Source organism: Panulirus ornatus, chromosome 46 (assembly GCF_036320965.1).
Source record: "Panulirus ornatus isolate Po-2019 chromosome 46, ASM3632096v1, whole genome shotgun sequence".
NCBI classification, from domain to species: domain Eukaryota; kingdom Metazoa; phylum Arthropoda; class Malacostraca; order Decapoda; family Palinuridae; genus Panulirus; species Panulirus ornatus.
Genome location: NC_092269.1, coordinates 4,695,020 through 4,716,727, shown reverse-complemented (window position 1 = coordinate 4,716,727; position 21,708 = coordinate 4,695,020). Strand labels below are relative to the sequence as shown.

General features: G+C 45.8%; 1 protein-coding gene and 1 pseudogene across 4 annotated transcripts in view; both read left to right on the top strand.

The window, feature by feature from the left end:
- LOC139763092 (uncharacterized) overlaps positions 1 to 21,708 on the top strand; it is a 204,360-nt gene that overhangs the window by 127,344 nt on the left and 55,308 nt on the right. For all 4 annotated transcript variants that reach the window (XM_071688720.1, XM_071688724.1, XM_071688723.1 and 1 more), the window contains exon 2: positions 1,851 to 1,885. The gene's annotated coding sequence lies outside the window, so the exon portion shown is untranslated. The remainder of the gene's footprint in view (positions 1 to 1,850; positions 1,886 to 21,708) is intronic.
- On the top strand, positions 6,401 to 16,993 carry LOC139763389 (uncharacterized; annotated as a pseudogene).

Genomic DNA, 21,708 nt, shown 5'->3' with positions numbered 1-21,708 from the left:
ATGAAGTGTGTGGCCCCCTGCGAACACCATCCATTACCAAGGGAAATGGAAGCTTCGCTCCACCCGTCGGCGCTGGCGGGAAGAGCCCTCTTGGCGTCCGTTTTCTTTGAAAGTCCCGATCCTTGATATTTTTGTTTTTTTTTATTTTCTTATCGTTCTGAATCTCGTCTGCGTCACTGCCCGCACACATCAGGTGGAAATGATTCGTAAATTCGGTCCCCTTTTTATGACTAGAGATTTTTTTCTGAAGTTATAATCTGTAGAAACGAAGAGCCAGATTTATTTTTTTTTTTTGTATGGGGGATTTGCATGGTATTCGATGCTGCTGTGCTGTTATTTAAATGTTTTTAGGCTAACATACTCAATTAAAGCTATTTAATCATTATTTTACTTACTGTAGTTGTGGACTTCGTATAGAACTTTATATACATATACGATCGAATCATCTTTCATGAATAGAAATTATATAGTAAATGTTCCTTCTTTGATATTTGTATCTTAATGAAATTGTAAAGTGTACTTCCATCCATTAATATCTCCTTTATCTTGATATATGATAAGATTTATTTCTTTATGACAGACAATAATTGTGATATACTCAATCATTACACAGTTATTTAAAATCACTAGCCTGCCTTATTTAAGGTGTTGTGATCTATATCTTCACATCAGCGTATAGTATATATATATATATATATATATATATATATATATATATATATCAAATGTTCTCGAACAGCAAAGATTCGAACCCGGGACCTTTTGCGTGGGAGTAAAAGGGTTCAGACCTACCAGCTTAATGGTCGTTCGTATACAAAAGAGAATATCAGGGAAGAAAGTGGCCTCCAACCAAGGCCTGACTTATTAAAAGGCCTTTTTGGGGAGGCCTTTGTAAGGTCTACCAACGGGGCAGGATTCAGTCATATCTGGCCTCCCTTAGGGTAGGAGATGAGGTCATATTTGGACGGTACGCGATCCATAGATGCGATGGCGTGGCCCTGTGACCTGACCTTGCATTGAATTCAAACATGTCCATTGTCTTCTCGTGTTACAGAATAAGTGTCTTGGGTTTTACGCTCGCGCTATGTATACACAGGGAAATGATTGTGTGCCCTAAACTGTCACATATGTCGCTATAGTACTTGGCTTTACTTACATTTACAAGAAGATTTATTAATACTAAAATACGTATAAGTTATGGTCTGGGACGTAAAGGCGACCACAAAGGATTATTGTGGTCCTAGATTAAGAAAGTGGACTGGAGTCTCGCTTTTATTTATATAATTCCCGTTTTCTTTCGTTGATTTTTTTTTTTGTTGACGTTGGCAAGCTGTACCTGCTATATCGCTACGTTTCTAGCGGTCAGGCATAGATTTTTTTTTTTTGTTGTTGACGTTGGTAAGTCTGTACCTGCTATATCGCTAGTTTCTAGCGGTCAGGCATAGATTTTTTTTTTTGTTGACGTTGGTAAGTCTGTACCTGCTATATCGCTAGTTTCTAGCGGTCAGGCATAGATTTTTTTTTGTTGTTGACGTTGGTAAGTCTGTACCTGCTATATCGCTAGTTTCTAGCGGTCAGGCATAAATTGCTAGTTTTCAGCGGATGGGAATTATATTGGACAGTGTTTTCTTTTATTATCTTTGACGTATGATAAACCTGAGTCTGTGGTATGACCATTATTTGTTTTTGTGATTAGAGTGTTGTCTTTTTTTAACGCAATTAGATAATATTACTTAAGATGCGGAGAAGTAGGGGGGGGGGGGGAACTCCTTTAATTTGATTTAAACTATTTTAATCATTCTGTCATGACACAGCTTCTTTAATTTTGTTTTTCTGGTTTTTTTTTCCAGAAACGTTGATTTGAAATACCAGCCGACTTCGTTGGGTAAGTAATGTGTTTACCTTAAAGCCTGCCGTAGCAGACGTGTACCTTACCTTACCTTCCCTTACGTGTTCCGCGCTAGACATGGACCTTATCATACATGTACCTTACCTTACTGGTACCTTACCGTGTGTATACCTTACCTTACATATACCTTGCCTTACGTATACCTTACCTTACAATATACCTTACCTTACACCTTACGATGGCTTGGTTACCTTCTCACAGGACCACGAAGAGTGTGTGATGTGTTTATTTACATACACCACAGGTTTAACATTGTAGCTTGGACTTGTATATAGAAGTGGTTTAATGATGTCCTTTAACACCTGATAGTTATAGACACGCATCTGATATATGAAAGCTATAAAAAGTGAGTCTATAACAACAGCTGGTGTATGCAGATGGTTACGTAATGATGGAAATTTGGCGAGCTGTTGGTTCAACTGACAACATTGCTAGACTGTATTGCTATCTAGGTCCAGGGAACGGTTAGAGATGTGGCTACAATAGACGAGTGATTATTGCAAGGTGCTGGCTTATTCCTGGTCAAGGAAGGTGAGGAAGTGAAGTGGAATATTTAACTTTATCGTACGTACGACTTAGCTCTTTGGGCACAGCGTTACGACCCTGGATCTCATCGGTACGACTGCTGAGCACGATAGTACGATCCTTGAACACGGCGGTGCGATCTTTGGATATTATATGATGTCCAAAGGGTCGTCCCGTCGTGTTCAAGGCTCGTGACGTCGTGCTCAAGGATCGTCCTGTCGTGTTGGAAGTGGTTTTAGGAGGCTTGCAACCCAAATACATTGAATCGAAACCCCCAACCCTCGTCATGGCTCACGTATGAACACTCGTACACAACGAACTTCGTTACGTTCAAACTCGTAAAGGAATATGGCCCTTCAGAAGGAAAACAGGAGAATCTCCGGGACTCATTACACTCCGAACGGTAGTGGAGATGAACTTCAAGTTGGTTTTTCATGGACGATATACGAAACCGATTTGTCTTCGACGTTCACTGTCAGTGACCACCTTGAAGGAGGTGGTTTTGAATCTTAGTTTCAAAGCAATTTTGAGGACGACAGGTAAAGATCTGAGCCCCTGTGTACCTCACAAGATGTTGGCTGATCTCTGTGGTATCTCTGATCGCCATCTTAGGGTCGTATGAGCTGAGAACACAGGCGGCTTCAAAAAAAGAAAAGAAACAGGTCTTTTGCATTGATTCCTTCATATTGACTTCCGCTTATCCTTAAAAAAAGGGATAATACTTGCGAGCGTTATCTCGCCTTTAATTTTAAGGAGGAAATGCCTTAAAAAGCAAAGTCTATTGGCATGTAATGCAGAAGTTCATCAACTGATAGAAAGTATCGGAGGTAAATGTATATATATTATTTGTTTATATATACTTTGTCGCTGTCTCCCGCGTTAGCGAGGTAGCGCAAGGAAACAGACGAAAAAATGGCCCAACCCACCCACATATACATGTATATACATACACGTCCACACACGCACATACACATTCCTATACATTTCAACTTATACATATGTATATACATACACAGACATATACATATAAACACACGTACATAATTCATACTTGCTGCCTTTATTCATTTCCGTCGCCACCTCGCCACACATCAAATGACACCCCCCCCCCTCCCTCACACACACACGATAAGCTGATAAGAAAGGACTGATTAGACCAGTAGCAGATTATTTTGGGGCCTTTGTGAGATAAGACGCCAAACCTGGCCTTGAAGCCTGGTTGGAACTGACCCAATCTTCTTAATCCCATGGTTAGGGCCAGTTTGGAATTGACCGGAAGGATTGAGTGAGACAGGTGAGGAGTGAGAGATCGGACAGATGACGCGAATAATCTCCTTCGCCAGAGACACACCCTCGACGCCTACTGCATACTATGGGCCAGGTGGCGGTGACGTGGGATCATCTGATGGTCGCACCCAGGCGGTGGTCTCTGATGGGCAAGTTATTCAAGTGTGACGGGTGGTCGCATTTGGGGGCTCTGATGGTCGTCGTCTCTCTCTCTCTCTCTCTCTCTCTCTCTCTCTCTCTCTCTCTCTCTCTCTCTCTCTCTCTCTCTCTCTCTCTCTCTCTCTCCGCGCGGTAAGCGCTACGCTACGCGCTTGCCCTGTTTTTGTAGCAAACTCTCCCTTTATAGAAAAGGAAAGCTCTCTCTCTCTCTCTCTCTCTCTCTCTCTCTCTCTGCCGTCACCATTATTCGACCCTATTCGCTGGACCGTGGGCAGGCGCGGGCCGTGAATGCGCCGTGGTCACGACGCTGATAGCAACACCATATTCGCAAAACTGTCAAAGATGATGTCTGTGTCTCCAGTGTTGAATGGCCATTGCCAGTTTTAATTTTTTTACCTTTTTTTGTTTTAACTGTTTTAGAAGAGGAGAGAGTTCAAGAGACTACTACTGAAGTTGAAAAGCCAGTCAGGCCACGATATTCAAGGGTCGTACCGTCGTGGTCTGTGGTCGTACCGTTATGATCAAGGGTCGTACCGTCGTGATCACAGGTTGTACCGTTGTGATCAAGGGGCGTACCGTTGTGATCAAGGGTTGTACCGTCGTGATCACAGGTTGTACCGTTGTGATCAAGGGTTGTACCGTCGTGATCAAGGGTCGCACCGTCGCGATCAAGGGTCGTACCGTCGTGATCAAGGGTCGTACCGTCGTGCTCAAGGGTCGTACCGTCGTGATCAAGTGTCGTACCGTCGTGATCAAGGGTCGTACCGTCGTGATCAAGGGTCGTACCGTCGTGATCAAGGGTCGTACCGTCGTGATCAAGGGTCGTACCGTCGTGATCAAGGGTCGTACCGTCGTGATCAAGGGTTGTACCGTCGTGATCAAGGGTCGTACCGTCGTGATCAAGGGTCGTACCGTCGTGATCAAGGGTCGTACCGTCGTGATCAAGGGTTGTACCGTCGTGATCAAGGTCGACCGCGCCTGATCAAGGGTCGTACGTCGTGATCAACATTTCGCAAACGTCGATAAGAGGTCGTTCCGTGTTGATCATGCAGTTTCATTTACCGTCGTGTTAGGAGAGATCAAGGTTTCTGTACAAACCGTCGATGATTCAAGGGTCGTACCGTCGTGATCAGGGGTCGTACCGTTGTATCAAGGTTGTACCGTCGTGATCAAGGGTTGTACCGTCGTGATCAAGGGGCGTACCGTCGTGATCAAGGGGCGTACCGTCGTGATCAAGGGGCGTACCGTTGTCATCAAGGGTTGTACCGTCGTGATCACAGGTTGTACCGTCGTGATCAAGGGTTGTACCGTCGTGATCAAGGGGCGTACCGTTGTCATCAAGGGTTGTACCGTCGTGATCAAGGGGAAACACCGCTTTTTACACGGGTCTTGTCTTTCGTGCCTTAGAGTCGTACCGTCGTACTTGAGGGTCGTACCGTCGTACCTTAGAGTCTTACCGTATTACTTTAGGGTCGTACCTTAGAGTCGTACCGTATTACTTTAGGGTCGTACCGTCGTACTTGAGAGTCGTGACCGTACCGTCCGTATTTAGGGTCGTACCGTCGTAACTTAGGACGTACCGTCTTACTTAGGGTCGTACCGTCGTACCTTAGGGTCGTACCGTATAATCTTATGACTTTCCACACCCTACGCCAGCCCAAGCCAGCGTTGGAGGCAGAGAACCATCGACGGAGAGGCGTCCGTATTCATATGCTAATTATAGAACTCGTATGCAAATTATAGAACTCATATCGTCTCGTATCGTCTCCATTACGGCTTATCATTGTCAGGTGTGTTGTCTGGGGGGGTTGTGCTGTGCTGCTGGCGAGGAAGAGAAGGGTGGGATAAGGCAGGTGATTACGAATACGTAGGCTGGGAAAGAGAGAGAGAGAGAGAGAGAGAGAGAGAGAGAGAGAGAGAGAGAGAGAGAGAGAGAGTATACCCGCCTATCTACGCGGGCCTACGATGACAGATTGGCCTATCGGAAGCCTGGGTAGCGGGCAGCGCTCACCACAAGACAAATAGAATGAGTCAGGGAGAACGTGTTGTGTGCTCGAGTTAAACGTGTCGATCAAGTGTAAGTGTGTTAAGGAGACCGCGAATATGCGCAAGATCCGGGTCAAGGAAGGGAACTCATAAGCCACTGTAGTCATGACAGAGGTTGCACCTGTGGGTTTAGAACCCCCACCAGCGAGGGGTTGGCCTCCCTGGGGCCCACGCCTGGGGTGGAGGCTCATGTTTCCTGCTGGTGAAGTGTAGTGTACCACCAGGGTAAATATTAGTGGCTTGTTGAACCTCTGTACTTGCGTGACCTGGCGTTCAAGAGTTCCTTTCATTTTTCACTATTTGCGTATGTATAGATTTATACATTTGGTATATACATGTGTATTCATACCACCTTATCCCTGGGTAGGGGAGAAAGACTGCTGCCCATGTATTCCTGCGTGTCGTAGAAGGCGATGAAGAGGGACGGGAGTAGGGGTGCTAGAAATCCTCCCTTCCTGTATTACTTTCCAAAATATGGAACAGGGCCATAAGCCAAGTGAGGAGTTATCCCCTCTTAAGGCCCTTGTCATCTGTTCTACACCCTACCTCGCTCACGCGGGAGATGGCGAGGATTTACGTCAGAAGCCAAATGAGGAGTTATCCCCTCTTAAGGCTCTTGTCATTGTTCTACACCCTACCTCGCTCACGCGGGAGATGGCGAGGATTTACATACAAGTATATATATAAATTCAGACATATTCTAAGAGGGTTCTTGAGAGGGCCCTGAATGCACACGGATTGGGCCCCACTGCGAAGAAATGGTTGACCGACGGAGCAGCAGTTGAAGAGCGAGGGTGACACCCCACCTCCTCCTCCTCCTCCTCCTCTTTCTCCTCCTCCCCTTGGGGAACGCGTGCGTGCTTAAACCAGCAACCAGCCTCTCCTGCCTCAGAAGCAGCAGCCAACTTCTTGCTTCAGCTTGCAACGCAGTCTCGACCCCTCGCAGGCATTATATCATCTCACCAGCATTGCAGACACTGATTTGACCACCACACAAAGACGACTCATGTACCCAGTCAATATATATATATATATATATATAATATAATATATATATAAAATATAATATATAGTTAATTTTTATACATACAGAAGACACTGAACTGACCATATGAAGACGTAATGATGATGGTAAATACTGATTACTCGCCTTCTAAACTGCTTTGTCCCGAGTACAGCCCAGACGTCTGTGCACTGAGTACAGCCACAGACGTCTGTGCACTGAACACAACCACAGACTCTGTGCGAGCAACACAGTCTGTGCACCGAGTACAGCCACAGACGTCTGTGCACTGAGCAACCACAGACGTCTGTGCACTGAGCACACCGACCTGCACAGTCACACAACCTGTGCCACCGAGTAGACAACCACAGACGTCTGTGCACTGAGTACAACCACAGACGTCTGTGCACCGAGTACAGCCACAGACGTCTGTGCACTGAGCACAACCACAGACGTCTGTGCACTGAGCACAACCACAGACGTCTGTGCACCGAGTACAGCCACAGACGTCTGTGCACTGAGTACAACCACAGACGTCTGTGCAACTTCAATAGAGCCAGGCATTGGAAACATGTTACCTTCATCTTAAACCTGTACACACCTCAGGATCATTAGCCTCTCTCACTATGATTCCTGTTGTGTGTGTGTGTGTGTGTGTAGACATTTCATCCATACTTATATGCTGTCCCGGATGAATGAGAAGTATTCTATCTTAGCTTTAGATACTTGAGAAGTATCTTAACTATACCCCCAAATATTCTAGAACTAACCTAACTTTGCCCAGGTACTCTAGATCTATCCTAACCTTGCCCAGGTACTCTAGAACTATCCTAACTTTGCCCTAGATACTCAAGACCTAACCTAACCTTACCCTAGATACATGAGAAGTATCCTAACCTTGCCCTAGATACATGAGAAGTATCTTAACTGACTCCCTCCATTTGAGAAGTATCGTAGCCTTTGCCACGTATAGATATTTCGTGTGTCACAACTTGCTATACAATTCCACCACCGTGTGGCTAAGTTCCTGGACCTTTGGTGCAAACTGGTCACAACCTGGTTATAAGTGCATGATGAAAAAAATCCTTTTTTTTTTCGATGTTTTTTTTAATCGATGCAAAAAGATATCGGCTCTTCAAAATAAGAGAGAGCGTAATCGTATATTTACCCACTCCTTATTGTATTTAATGTCTTCCATATTTGCTTCTCAATAAAGATTTCCCTTCGTCACTATTTCCAGTTTAGGCCCAGTGGAGATGTTATTACGTTTCATTCCATTCTTATGTTTCATTCCATCCCTATGTCTCATTCCACCCGTGATTCCATTTCATTCCTCCTGGACAGACAACTCCTCCCTTCCTCCGTTTTCTCCAGACTGCCCTCAATTCTCCCCTCACTCTTCATTCACTTCCGCATATTCAGGATTGAGGTGAGCCAGCCCAGCCAAGCGAGCCAGTCAGACGCCCTTGCATCGAAGACCACTTGAGTTCGTGCCATTACCTACTCGCCCTCCCTCAACCTCCCTTACTCGCCCTCCCTCAACCTCCCTTACTCGCCCTCCCTCAACCTCCCTTGCTCGCCCTCCCTCAACCTCCCTTGCTCGCCCTCCCTCAACCTCCCTTGCTCGCCCTCCCTCAGCCTCCCTTGCTCGCCCTCCCTCAACCTCACTTGCTCGCCCTCCCTCAGCCTCCCTTACTCGCCCTCCCTCAGCCTCCCTTACTCGCCCTCCCTCACCTCCCTTACTCGCCTCCCTCAACCTCCTTGCTCGCCCTCCCTCAACCTCCCTTACTCGCCCTCCCTCAGCCTCCCTTACTCGCCCTCCCTCAACCTCACTTGCTCGCCCTCCCTCAGCCCCCCTTACTCGCCCTCCCTCAACCTCCCTTGCTCGCCCTCCCTCAGCCTCCCTTACTCGCCCTCCCTCAACCTCCCTTACTCGCCCCCCTCAACCTCCCTTCCTCGCCCTCCCTCAACCTCCCTTGCTCGCCCTCCCTCAACCTCCCTTGCTCGCCCCCCCTCAACCTCCCTTGCCCTGGGCATGGCTTGGACAACCTCTCCCTTCTCTCGTAATCTCTCTCTCTCGCCCAAGGTGTGGCTTGGAAAGCGGGGTTTGGGGAAATGAGAAGAGATCACTTCATTCGGTACGACGGGGCGAGCGAGCCTTGGGGCACGACGGGGTGAGCCTTGAAGCACGACGGGGCGAGCCTTGAAGCACGACGGGGCGAGCCTTGAAGCACGACGGGGCGAGCCTTGAAGCACGACTTGGCGATCTATTGAGCACGACGGGGCGAGCCTTGAGGCGCGACGGGGTGAGCCTTGAGCACGACGGGGAGAGCCTTGAAGCACGACGGGGTGAGCCTTGAGGCACGACGGGGTGAGCCTTGAGCACGACGGGGCGAGCCTTGAGGCACGACGGGCGAGCCTTGAACACGACGGGGCGATCTATTGAGCACGACGGTACGCCCCTTAGAATACGAAGGCCAGGGCCTTTTTCGATCTGACCCTTAAGGCTCAAGCAGAACGACCAGACTGACGTGTCCAAGGGCCTTACCGTCGTGCTCAAGGGTCGTACCATCGTAGTCAAGGGTCTTGCCATCGTGCTCAAGGGTCGTGTCATCGTACTCAAGGATCGTAACGCCCTTCCTTAGGAGTCGTACCTTCGTCCTCCGGGGTCGAACCCTCGTCCTGAGGGGGTCGTACCCTCGTCCTCCAGGGGTCGTACCCTCGTCCTCAAAGGTCGTACCCTCGTCCTCGAAGGTCGTACCCTCGTCCTCAAGGAATGAAGGAAGCGTACGACCTCGTCCTCCAGGGGTCGTACCCTCGTCCTCCAAGGGTCGTACCCTCGTCCTCAAAGGTCGTACCCTCGTCCTCAAGGAGTGAAGGAAGCGTACGACCTCGTCCTCCAGGGGTCGTACCCTCGTCCTCAAAGGTCGTACCCTCATCCTCAAAGGTCGTACGTACCCTCGTCCTCAAAGGTCGTACCCTCGTCCTCGAAGGTCGTACCCTCGTCCTCATGGAATGAAGGAAGCGTACGACCTCGTCCTCCAGGGGTCGTACCCTCGTCCTCCAAGGGTCGTACCCTCGTCCTCAAAGGTCGTACCCTCGTCCTCAAGGCATGAAGGAAGCGTACGACCTCGTCCTCCAGGGGTCGTACCCTCGTCCTCGAAGGTCGTACCCTCGTCCTCATGGAATGAAGGAAGCGTCACGTCTAACCCCCATCCCCCCCTTTTTTCTTCTTTCAGGGCACGAACTTTACGAGCTCATCTTACCTCTGGGTGTTTGAGGGCGTCTGGCTGAATGGAGCAGGGTTCTTGTCGCCCTCCGTCCGTCACACTCGCGACTGTCGCCAAGGTGAAACCTCGAGGTGTGCTGAATTTTGGCGCGAAACCTTTGAACTAATATTATACCACCCTCCCCTTCCTCAACCTCACCCTCCCTCCGAGCCCCCAGTCCTGTGGGGGTATGAGGAGCATTCCCTCCACGGTACAGCTGCCCCTTTAGCGAACTGGGGAGCCACATGCCACTGAAGATCTCGTCAGTGTCGTGTTTATTTCCCCCTCAGGAGCACATGCCACTGAAGATCTCGTCAGTGTCGTGTTTATTTCCCCCTCAGGAGCCACATGCCACTGAAGATCTCGTCAGTGTCGTGTTTATATTTTCCCATCCCCCAGGGAGCCACATGCCACTGAAGATCTCGTCAGTGTCGTGTTTATTTTCCACCCAGGGGCCACATGCCACTGAAGATCTCGTCAGTGTCGTGTTTATATTTTCCCCTCAGGGGCCACATGCCACTGAAGATCTCGTCAGTGTCGTGTTTATTTTCCCTCCCAGGGGCCACATGCCACTGAAGATCTCGTCAGTGTCGTGTTTATATTTCCCCCTCAGGGGCCACATGCCACTGAAGATCTCGTCAGCGTCATGACCGTCATTGCTCAAGGTTGTTGAGACACGTACGTACCGTCGTGCTCGAGGAGGGGGTGGTTTAAGCATCGCCTGTGAAGGATATATCAGCAACATCCGGGTCTCCCGTGTCGTCACGGTGTTACCGTTGTGGGGGGGAGGGGTAGGTAGGTTAGAGAAAGGCCATTGTTACACTCAAGTGGTGTGTGTGTGTGTGTGTGTGTGAGGGTGTGTGAGGGAAGAGGTTGCGGGGCCTCATAAGTACCACGAGAAGTGGTTTCCTAGAAGAGCCTCAGGCTTCAGGGGGTATATACGTGTGTGTGTGTGTGTGTGTGTGTGTGTGTTGGGGGGTGAACAGGCAGACCACTCTCGGGTCTTCGATGAAATTGTGAAGCGGCGCAACAGTTTTGAATCGAAGCAGAGACGTGAGATGACACTTTGAAGAGTCGAGGTTTTCTTGTCGAGGGAGAGAGGTGGCGCCTCTGGCGTCCTGGTGGAAAAATATGTATTATATATATATTTTAATCATAAGATTTTCTTCTTCCTTTTTTTTCGTGTTTTTTTTTTTTTTTCATTATTGATATTGAGACGCGGGGAGTAAAGTGGTGTTGGTGTGATTTTTTGGGGGAGTTGTGTGTGTGTTGCGTATGGTTAGTTGCTCTTCTCTGGGTGGGTGGTTCACACTCTCCTCTCTCTCTCTCTCTTCTCTCTCTCTCTCTCTCTTCTCTCTCCTCTCCTCTCTCTCTCTCTCTCTCTCTCTCTCTCTCTCTCTCTCTCTCTCTCTCTCTCTCTCTCTCTCTCTGTGTGTGTGTGTGTGTGTGGTGTGTGTGTGTGTGTGTGTGTGTGACGGCTAAAGACCAGAGGGAAGTACTCACCGTTGCACGTCCACCATCACCTTCTACACCGTAGGTCGTTGGAGGGTGAGGGGAGGGGGTTGTTGGCAGTGCCTAGCGGACAGGAAATGCAAGAACGGCAAGTCTTGAGACTCAGTCAGGTGTGTGTGTGTGTGTGTGGGAGGGTAACGCTGGGTGATATACAGAGAGCGGTATTTCTGGCCTCCGTGGGTGTAGGAAGAGGATAGGTGGGCGTGGAGTACGAGCGTGGAGTAAAAGATGGAGTAAGATGTGTCAAGTCGAAATACTTTTCGTGTTGTGGCCAAATGGGTTGTAGGTGTGTAGATGGAAGCGGTTGTGTGCAGGTGTTCCCGATGGCTGTTGTGGGTCCGTTACGATTCGATTTCTTGCCGCCAGGTGCGCTGAGTTTATGATGCTTTCGTACTTTGGCTGTGGCGCCAAATAGGAGGACACAGTCTGCACAGAATGTCCGGGAACTGGTTCACAGTCGTGGGTTTTGATGTGGCAAGTTACGTGATGAGTGAACTGTGGACTGTCGGGAAAGTTAGGGTACTTCTCAAAGTACCTGGGGCAAACAAAGTTTAAGTACTTCTCAAAGTGTGTGGGGGCAAAGATAGGCTTCTTTTCAAAGTATGTGGGGCAAAGATACGTACTTCTCAAAGTATCTGGGGGCAAAGTTAGGGTACTTTCAGAAGTACCTGGGGCAAACAAAGTTTAAGTACTTTTCAAAGTATGTCGGGCAAAGATACGTACTTCTCAAAGTATCTGGGGCAAAAATTAGGATACTTCTCACAGCTAGAGCATCGTTTTCAGACGAGAGAGAGAGAGAGAGAGAGAGAGAGAGAGAGAGAATATATATATATATATATATATATATATATATATATATATATATATATATATATATATATATATATATATATATAAATTAAATACGTAGTGGATAGATACTTAGAATCATTGATTACAATACTACAGATTGCCTTGTGTGAGAGAGCGAGGTTGAGTTACCTTGCCTGGTTCTCAGCGGTGGGGTAACTCCATGAGTATCTGTAGCCCAGCCGAAGCCAAGATCCTAACCTCAGCAGAGCGTACGACTTCGAGGGGAAATGCTGACCTCCCATGAGGCGAGATTATGCAGCTGTCGCCTCACATAAGCTCAGATGCTGTGTCTAGTGAGAGGCTGATGAGCTGGACTTAATCATATATATATTAGATATTATATATACTATGATGTATAGCGTGCCCTGATAAGCTCAAATCGGAGGGAGGTTCATTATAGATAGCTGGATTTATATTTATTATAGATATTATATATATATATATATATATATATATATATATATATATATATATATATATATATATATATAACGCATATATTGATATATGGCGACTCCCATCCCACCCGACGTACACACTCGCTTGATTTCACTGGTCAGACGCAGATCAGCCTCTGAATGCCACGTACTTCAGAACTCAAAGGTACAATTTCCACACTGGAGACGCCCAACACCTTTTACTCCCTAACAACACAACTACCACCGTATATGGACTAGCAGTCTCGGTCGGTGGACGTGGCTAATTTCCTGGGCGCTGCAGAAGGCCGTCAAATTTTTTTTTTCTTTCACGAGTCTCTGATAGCGTTAGCCTAATCGAACCGCATATATTTTGGACTTCGTTTTGGACTTCGTTCTCTCGATTTCGCATTTCAGTTTGGTGCGTGTATACGAATAGCGGATATAATGTCTTTTTTCTACACTAACGTTGCGAACGAGTTTAGGGCGTGGTGGCGGGAGAAGATGAAGGCCTTGGGTGTGCCATTGTTACCTGACAAAATGCTTCTGGGAGGCCTGTCTGCCTCCCAGGTCCTGCATGGCTGCGGGACAGCAAGGACACTAGCTACAAGACCAGCGTTTACCACAACTGCAGCAGGTGACCGCCGAGGCTAAGCTGTTCCACGAGGAAGGAATTCTCGCGACCGTCCTGAGGGAGGCGCAGACGTACAAGCAGCTTCAGGGTGTCCGAGGAGTTCCTCGTCTGCTGGGGGCGAGTTCGAAGCCTCTGGCATTGATCATCTCATACCACGGGTCGATCAGCCTACTGGATGTCCTCTCCGTTCCCCGCCTCCAGCATGTCTCCTCCTGCAGGCGATGCAGTAGGTGGTGTCCACGCTGACGGAGATCCACACCCTCGATCTGGTCCACAACGACCTTCGTTACAGTCAATTGCGCGTCGATTTTACGGGGGAAGGAGACATCGAGGTGACCCTCACCAACCTCAGACGGATGACGAAGGCTGGGGAGCAGCCCTACCGCGGTTGGGGTCTGAAGTACCAGAGTTACCCTTACCTGGCGCCCGAGTTAGTGCTTGGGGGGAAGGCCTCTCCCGCGAGCGACGTCTACTCCGTCGGGTGGATGTTGATGGGCATCTTGTGTCTTGCTGTTCCCAGGTGCCCCGCCGCGCAGCTGCTGCGCCTCGTGGCCCTCATGTGTCTCAGCGGAGTAGAGTCTCGGCCGCCCCTGAGCGACGTCCATCATTACATATCTTTCCTCCTCAGGTCACTCAGTGACTGACGTATTCTCGTCCCGTTTCTCTTTCGATTTTCCTTTGTGTGTGTGTGTGTGGTGTGTGTGTGTGTCATCTTCGCTTGATTATATATATCTTCACACATTGTAGAACACACGTAGCGTATACGTGTCAGATTTATGCCCCCAGCGAACGGCATAGTCACTGTAGCCTCATCTTCACTACGGTTTGTAGCCTCATCTTCACTACGGTTTTACAGATCGAGTCATCGTCACTACACCCTCATCTTCACTATACCACCCCCACGCCACTCTTGGCTCAGTCCATAGACAGTGAATCCTTGTCTTCCCTACACTCTCAGTGGGTTACGTCTGGAGCCATCTTCACTACACACCCTTATCACCGTCATGACGTTAAACTATTCGTTCTTAATTCCCATTGACGCGGGTAGTACGCCGGCGTAAGACCTCTTAAGCAAGACGACTCAACACCTTGACTACGAAGACTGTTTTGAGAATTAGGTAACTACGAAGACCGCTTGAGAATTAGGGAAACGTACCTATGATGGTGTTGAGAATTATGGTCTTTCTACCTCAGACGGTGGCAAGAATTAAGGGGTTTTACTCCTATGATATCAAGAATTAGGACGTTATCTTAGATGAGAGTCGAGAATAAGGTCCTTACCTACGTGAAGACAAGGGCATTGACCAAGTGCGTATGGAAAAAGTTGGCTGTGATAATTTGAATCGACGAAGACTTTGACGTTATTACGTAGGTGTTTTTATTTCTCTTGAGCGTCTGATCCATTGCGCCCATCTTGATTGTATTGTTTAATTCTCTGATCGTCCGTGTGGCGTGTGTTATTATGTATATTCTCTTCATGTGTAAGAGTGTCTGATGCTTTGTGCTCTCCCATATGTGTTGTGTCTAGTCATAAGTGCAATGTTCGATGCTCTCTGCCCTCCTTATTTGAAGTGCCTTGATGCCTTATGTGTTCCATATGGGTAAGATCAGATCCTTTAATTCGAGTCTCCGTAGGTTATGTCACTGATTCTGTAGGTGTTCGTTGTGCTCAGAATTGTCCTCTTTATTTTCCTCTTCAGAGTGTGAGTCTCAACGTTATCCCGTGTATAAGACTTCGTTAAAGTGTAATTGGAGGACGTGCGTTTATGCATAAGACTTAAGGGGTTTAGGAAAAACTTAACCAGACTACCAGAATTTGCATAATTGCTCGTGTTGTTACAAAGGAAAGCAAAATGTGGGCTGGGCTTTTTGTTCAGTCATCGAGTAAAGACGCGTTCTTAGGCAACTTTTTCCAATCCTCTACTTTTGTTACGTATGGAATATGGTTTTCTCGTTCCTGTGCCAGTCATCGTAGCGGAATCCGCTAACATATTGGTAGCACTGCTTGCTAGAAGCCACTTCGACGAGGTTTTATTAGCGTTAGCGGACGGGAGGGAAATACAGCAGCGTCTTTGAGGATTCCCACTCGACCCCACAAAGGAGCTTACTTTACCCAGCTCCTGTGTGGAATGCTGCAGAAGCTCCTGAGGGCACTAAGAGCTTACTTGAGAAGGAAGACATTGGAAGAAGTTGAAGAATACAGCTAAAGGAGCCTTCAGAGAGGACGTGGGTAACACCAGGACTACTCCTTCATTGCTTCTTGTTTTAGGATCCTGTTTTTTTTTTCACGTTCGAAAGCCATACCGCCTCCTCCTGTGGCTAACCCCCCCACGAATTTTAACCCTTTCCACCCTCTTCACCCTCCTCCCTCTTCCATATCCATCCTCTGCTATGACTCCCTCCCTCCCTGCCCACTCATGGCATCTTGAGGCTAGAGCGTTTGGATTTTTTTTTTTTTTTTATGCCCGAGGGCGCGGCCATTGACGGCCAAAGGGGGGAGGGAGGGAAGGAAGAGTGTTTGCTTATACGAGGCTCAACTCCGGACCTGCATACGCCGAGAAGGACGCTGTTGTCCCAACGATAAGCACAGTCGGTATGATTAATGTTTTCTTACGGCTCATTTATTACTCGTGGTAAATATAGACTTAGCTTGTCTCGTGCCACTGTTCGTGACCTTCACGACCTAATCTGACCGAGGGGATGAAAGGGTCATTGTGCCGGAGCTGGTTGGGCAGGAGAGGAGAGATGGTCGCTCAAGAGTTGGACGGTTGGAGGCGCCATGATGTCTTTTGATTGCCTGGTGCTTAGCAGTAAGATAGCACTAAGATGAAGAAGATATGGGTGCTAGCAGTAAGATAGCACTAAGATAAAGAGGGGTCAAAGGACTGAAGTTTATCCTTCTCAGAGGAAATATATATATATATACATCTTCATCTCTGTTGTCTTTGTGAGGCGAAATTTTTTGAGTCACAAATTATAATGATATTCAAGGCATCGGAAGCAGCACTATTATGGAAAACACTGGATTCCAATGGGAGCTTAAGACTTAGCTTTGAGATTCACATTCGATCTACAGAAAGCAAAGCTTAGCTTGAACAGTTTCCATGCCAAACCAACAAACGAAATCATTACATATACACACGCTAAACCATTTTCCATGCCAAACCAACAAATAAAATCATTACACACACACACACACACACACACACACACACCTAGTCTCTTAGAGGTAAATAAAGAAAGGCACCTAAAATACGAACCCAGCAAACAGCTCACAAACTAATCAAACTGACTGGGCTGTACATTTGCACAGACTACTGTCTCTTATTTCCCTAATGTACACTTTCCTCCGTTCCATCCCCCTTCCTCGACCCCAAACATCGAGTTGATATGCAAATAAACACACAGCTATTACTCACCAGCTCGCTCACCCTTTGGTTGTTTAAACTATTTTTTTTTTCTTGAAGTATTCTTGCGTACGTATTCGTTCGTCTCTCTCATAAGGTTTTAATAAGATTTAAGAACTTTTTGTTTCTCTCTCTCTCTCTCTCTCTCTCTCTCTCTCTCTCTCTCTCTCTGTACATTGCATATTATTGTTTATATTGTTTATACTGTCTGTACATTGCATATTATTTTTATATTGTTTATACTCTCTGTACATTGCATATTATTGTTTATATTGTTTATACGTATTCGTTCGTCTCTCATAAGGCTTTAATAAGATTTAAGAACTGTTTCTCTCTCTCTCTCTCTCTCTCTCTCTCTCTCTCTTGTACATGCTTATACGATTCCTCCTCTCTTAAGACTCTTCCTCCTCTCTTCTCTCTCTCTCTCTCTCTCTCTCTCTCTGTACATTGCATATTATTGTTTATTTTCCTTACTCGTACTGAATGGCTAGGTCATCATACCCAAAAGGTTGGCAGAACCACAGTGCTTGAGTGGTGAGTTTGGTGATAGGAATTCGAGGGTACTTTGTGATTCGATTGGACCTGACTCTAACCCAATTACTGTGGCCCAGTTCCCTAATGCATTTGTGAACTCTGTATCATTCTTCTTTAGCTCCACCGTCTATGGAATGGGTTACGACTACGCTATACATTTCCCGGCAGTGGCAAAGAATATTTAGAGAAAGTCTGTCTCATCTCACACAGCCGTAGTTTAAGACTTTTGTGAAGATAATTTCAATTTAAGGAATTTACGATTCTGTGTTCCCATGTGTACTGCAAGATAGCTTCTGAGAAAATCTAATAAATAAGCGATCTCAATCCCCTGAGAAATTTATTTATTCATCTTAAGATTTTTAGCCTCCTTAAAAGTAATGAAGTGGTGAGGAAAGCCGTGAAGGAAGTGAATGAAGCCTTAAGGAAGTGAATGAAGACTATGAGTGATACTGTATAAAGGGAGTGATTGAAGAGAATATACAGCATTCAAAACGTGACAGACAGAAGAAGACAACTGATTTTTTAGATTAAAGTGATATTTGGAAATCCTTAGTCCTGTAAAAAGTCCACTATAGGTTTACTTCATGGTAAACCACCTCAACGAGGCAGTTAGCTTTGCTAATTGAGGTAAGTTTGTTATCGTAAACTGCACGTACCACTGTTAATGGTAGCGAACATGATATTTATGGATGTGCCGAATGTATGTCCATTGAGGCCTAGATGATTTATATGGGGTAAAAAGAAAATATATGATGATTATATGGGGTAAAAAGAAAGTATATGATGAGTTATATGGGGTAAAAAGAAAGTAATATGATTTATATGGGTAAAAGAAGTATATGATGATTTATATGGGGTAAAAAGAAAGTATATAATGATTTATATGGGGTAAAAAGAAAGTGTATAATGATTTATATGGAGTAAAAAGAAATTATATAATGATTTATATGGGGTTAAAAGAAAGTATATCATGATTTATATGGGGGTAAAAAGGAAGTATATGATAATTTATCCAATTCTTATCTTTAATAAGCATTTTACCTTTGCGTATACGTGGTTGTATAAGCCATATTGCCCTGCTTTTTCAGTGTACTTTTTCTTGCTCAGAATACCACAAAATATTGCCTTTATCTGACGTCATCACATTGCTTGATGGTGTCAAATCTCCAACACATACGATTATTTCCCCCTTGAGCATAAGAACTGTCGACCCGGACTTACAATACGGGTTCTATTAATCCTACCGCAAAGGCTGAAAGTGAGGATTAATGAAATCCACACTTATATACCCATCGCATTCTTGTGCTAAGAGGAGATTACAGGGCGTACAATAGGTGTAAGGATTGTGACCTCAGTGGGAGAAGTAGTACGCCAAAATTATTAGCGGAGAGAGAGAGAGAGAGAGAGAGAGAGAGAGAGAGAGAGAGGTTATAGGCCACGGTTGTAACTCAGCCGTGTGAAGAGAGGAGGAGGAGTGGCGGTTGATGGGAGAGAGAGGCGGTGGTAACTCACAGTCTTTGATACCCTGTTACTCGCTGTCTTGTCTCGAAGGGCTTGGCCCCCTACACCCTCACACACTGCTTTCACTTCTCTTTTTTTTTTTTTAAGTTTCGTCTGTTCGAATGTGTGCCAATTGAAGACAATAAAAAAAAGACTATTCTCGTGATGAGTGTAATGATAAATAATGCGAATAATGCATGATTATCGTGGCTATCTGCGTTTTTTATATATTTATTTAAGACTAAACTTAACCGTTAGGTTTAAAAGGCGCGCGCGTCCGTGCGGGCGGGAAATTTAAAGTGAATTACATCCAATTGTGTTCTTAACAGTTGTCAAATGACTGTCATGCATTTGCTTCCTTGCTTTAGCGGGAGACTTCTTGACATCTGTGAGTGGGTAGGATGCTTCTCATATTCAGCCGAGAGAGAGAGAGAGAGAGAGAGAGAGAGAGAGAGAGAGAGAGAGAGAGAGAGAGAGAGAGAGAGAGAGAGAGAGAGATTTTCCTATTTAGATTTCTTACTTTGTAATTTCCTGGTCAAATGATTTCGCGTTGTGTACTTTTATTTTTGAGTACAATACACACTGGAAGTTGTATGTATATACACCATCATTAACTTTTATTCTTGAGTACAATACACACTGGAAGTTGTATGTATATACAGCTTCCATTAACTTTTATTCTTGAGTACAATACACACAGGAAGTTGTATGTAAATACACCATCCATTAACTTTTAATCTTGAGTACAATACATACAGGAAGTTGTATGTATATACACCATCATTAACTTTTATTCTTGAGTACAATACATACAGGAAGTTGTATGTATATACACCATCATTAACTTGATTCTTGGGTACAATACACACAGGAAGTTGTATGTATATACACCATCCATTAACTTTTATTCTTGAGTACAATACACACTGAAAGTTGTATGTATATTCACCATCCATTAACTTTTATTCTTGAGTACAATACACACTGGAAGTTGTATGTATATTACACCATCCATTAACTTTTATTCTTGAGTACAATACACACTGGAAGTTGTATGTATATACAGCATCCATGAACTTTTTTACTTCGCAATATTTACACGTTTGTTCTGGTTTTCGTGGGTCAAATATGAATGTGAAGTTCACCAGTATTGCTCTTTGAGAAGTGAAAGCGATTCAAAGCGATTTCTTCCCCTGGGGACATAATGGACGATGGAGAAAGACTTTTGGACTTTAATGCGAATATCCACGAATATCACGTTGAGTGCTGCGAATATCGACGAATATCACGTTCAGTGCTGCGAATATCCACGAATATCAACGTTTAGTGCTGCGAATATCCACGAATATCACGTTTAGTGCTGCGAATATCCACGAATATCACGTTCAGTGCTGCGAATATCCACGAATATCAACGTTTAGTACTGCGAATATCCACGAATATCACGTTTAGTGCTGCGAATATCCACGAATATCACGTTTAGTGCTGCGAATATCCACGAATTAGTGCAAGCAGTGTTCAGGCATGAATGCGTGCTATATGGGTGTGCTTGTGGTGGAGGCGTCTCCACTAATGAGTCGAGATTAAAGGAGGAAATTACTTAAGGTTCACCCAGCCATTTTGACTGGGGATGGTTTTCAAGATGTGTTTGTGTGTGTGTGTGTGTGTGTGTGTGTGTGTGTGTGTGGTCTCCCCAGTTCCTATAACTTATGCCCACGGCACGTGTCTGACATCTGCTTCCCATACCTTCTCTGTGGAGACCAACCATACGAGACTTAACCGTTGTAACACACCCTAACCTTTCCTCGAGCTGTGAAGCTGTGGGTTTCTCTTTCGTCCTGTGTCTGTCTTTCCCATTTACATATAACCTTTCCATCATTAAGCTTCTGTTATACAGACACCTAGAAAGCTCAGATTAGCCAGCCCTTCTTGCATTCTATGATATGATCTTGCTTCCGTGATAGCTATGGCTGGGGCACGCGTCCATGTCGGCCACTATAAAGAGTTGTATGGCACCCGAGGGAGGCATTTCTGGCATTTCCACGTTGCAACACACACTTATATTTCACAACAGTGGAGCAGTTGTCTCCATCTAGGTAAGGACACTCATAGGATCATCAAAGGAGGGATGAGTAAGTCCCATTCTCCTCTTCCTTTCCACGATCCAATGCCCCCTTTTCAAGTTCTCAATTCCACTATTTCCTGTCCATCTTCCCGTTTCTCAATACTTCTTTTGTCGTCTCTCACACATCCAGTCTTTCTCGAGGCATCGATGACAACCTCCCTCGACGTATATGAACCAACATCTGGTGATATCCTCTTGAAAATTTATGATGTCTTTTGTGTTGTGTGTGTGTTCATTTCTGACGATGAGTCCACATCGTTACATAGAATGTTGGTACACCTTTTTCATTCCAGTTAATGAATGATGGTAGTCATTTGAATATGTTTTATTATTAAGGTAAAGAAAGGCTCAAGTTGATGTGAAGCAGAATATACAACAATGAGGTAGGGCAGAGGAGACGCCACCAAAGTGGCTCTTTCATGCTTAGGAATGCGACAGTCCACACCCAAACGCAGTTTAACATGATGATAGCTGGTTCTATCAACAGTCCAAGGGAATTCTCTGGGGGTTTATCCTTTTCAGAGGGACGG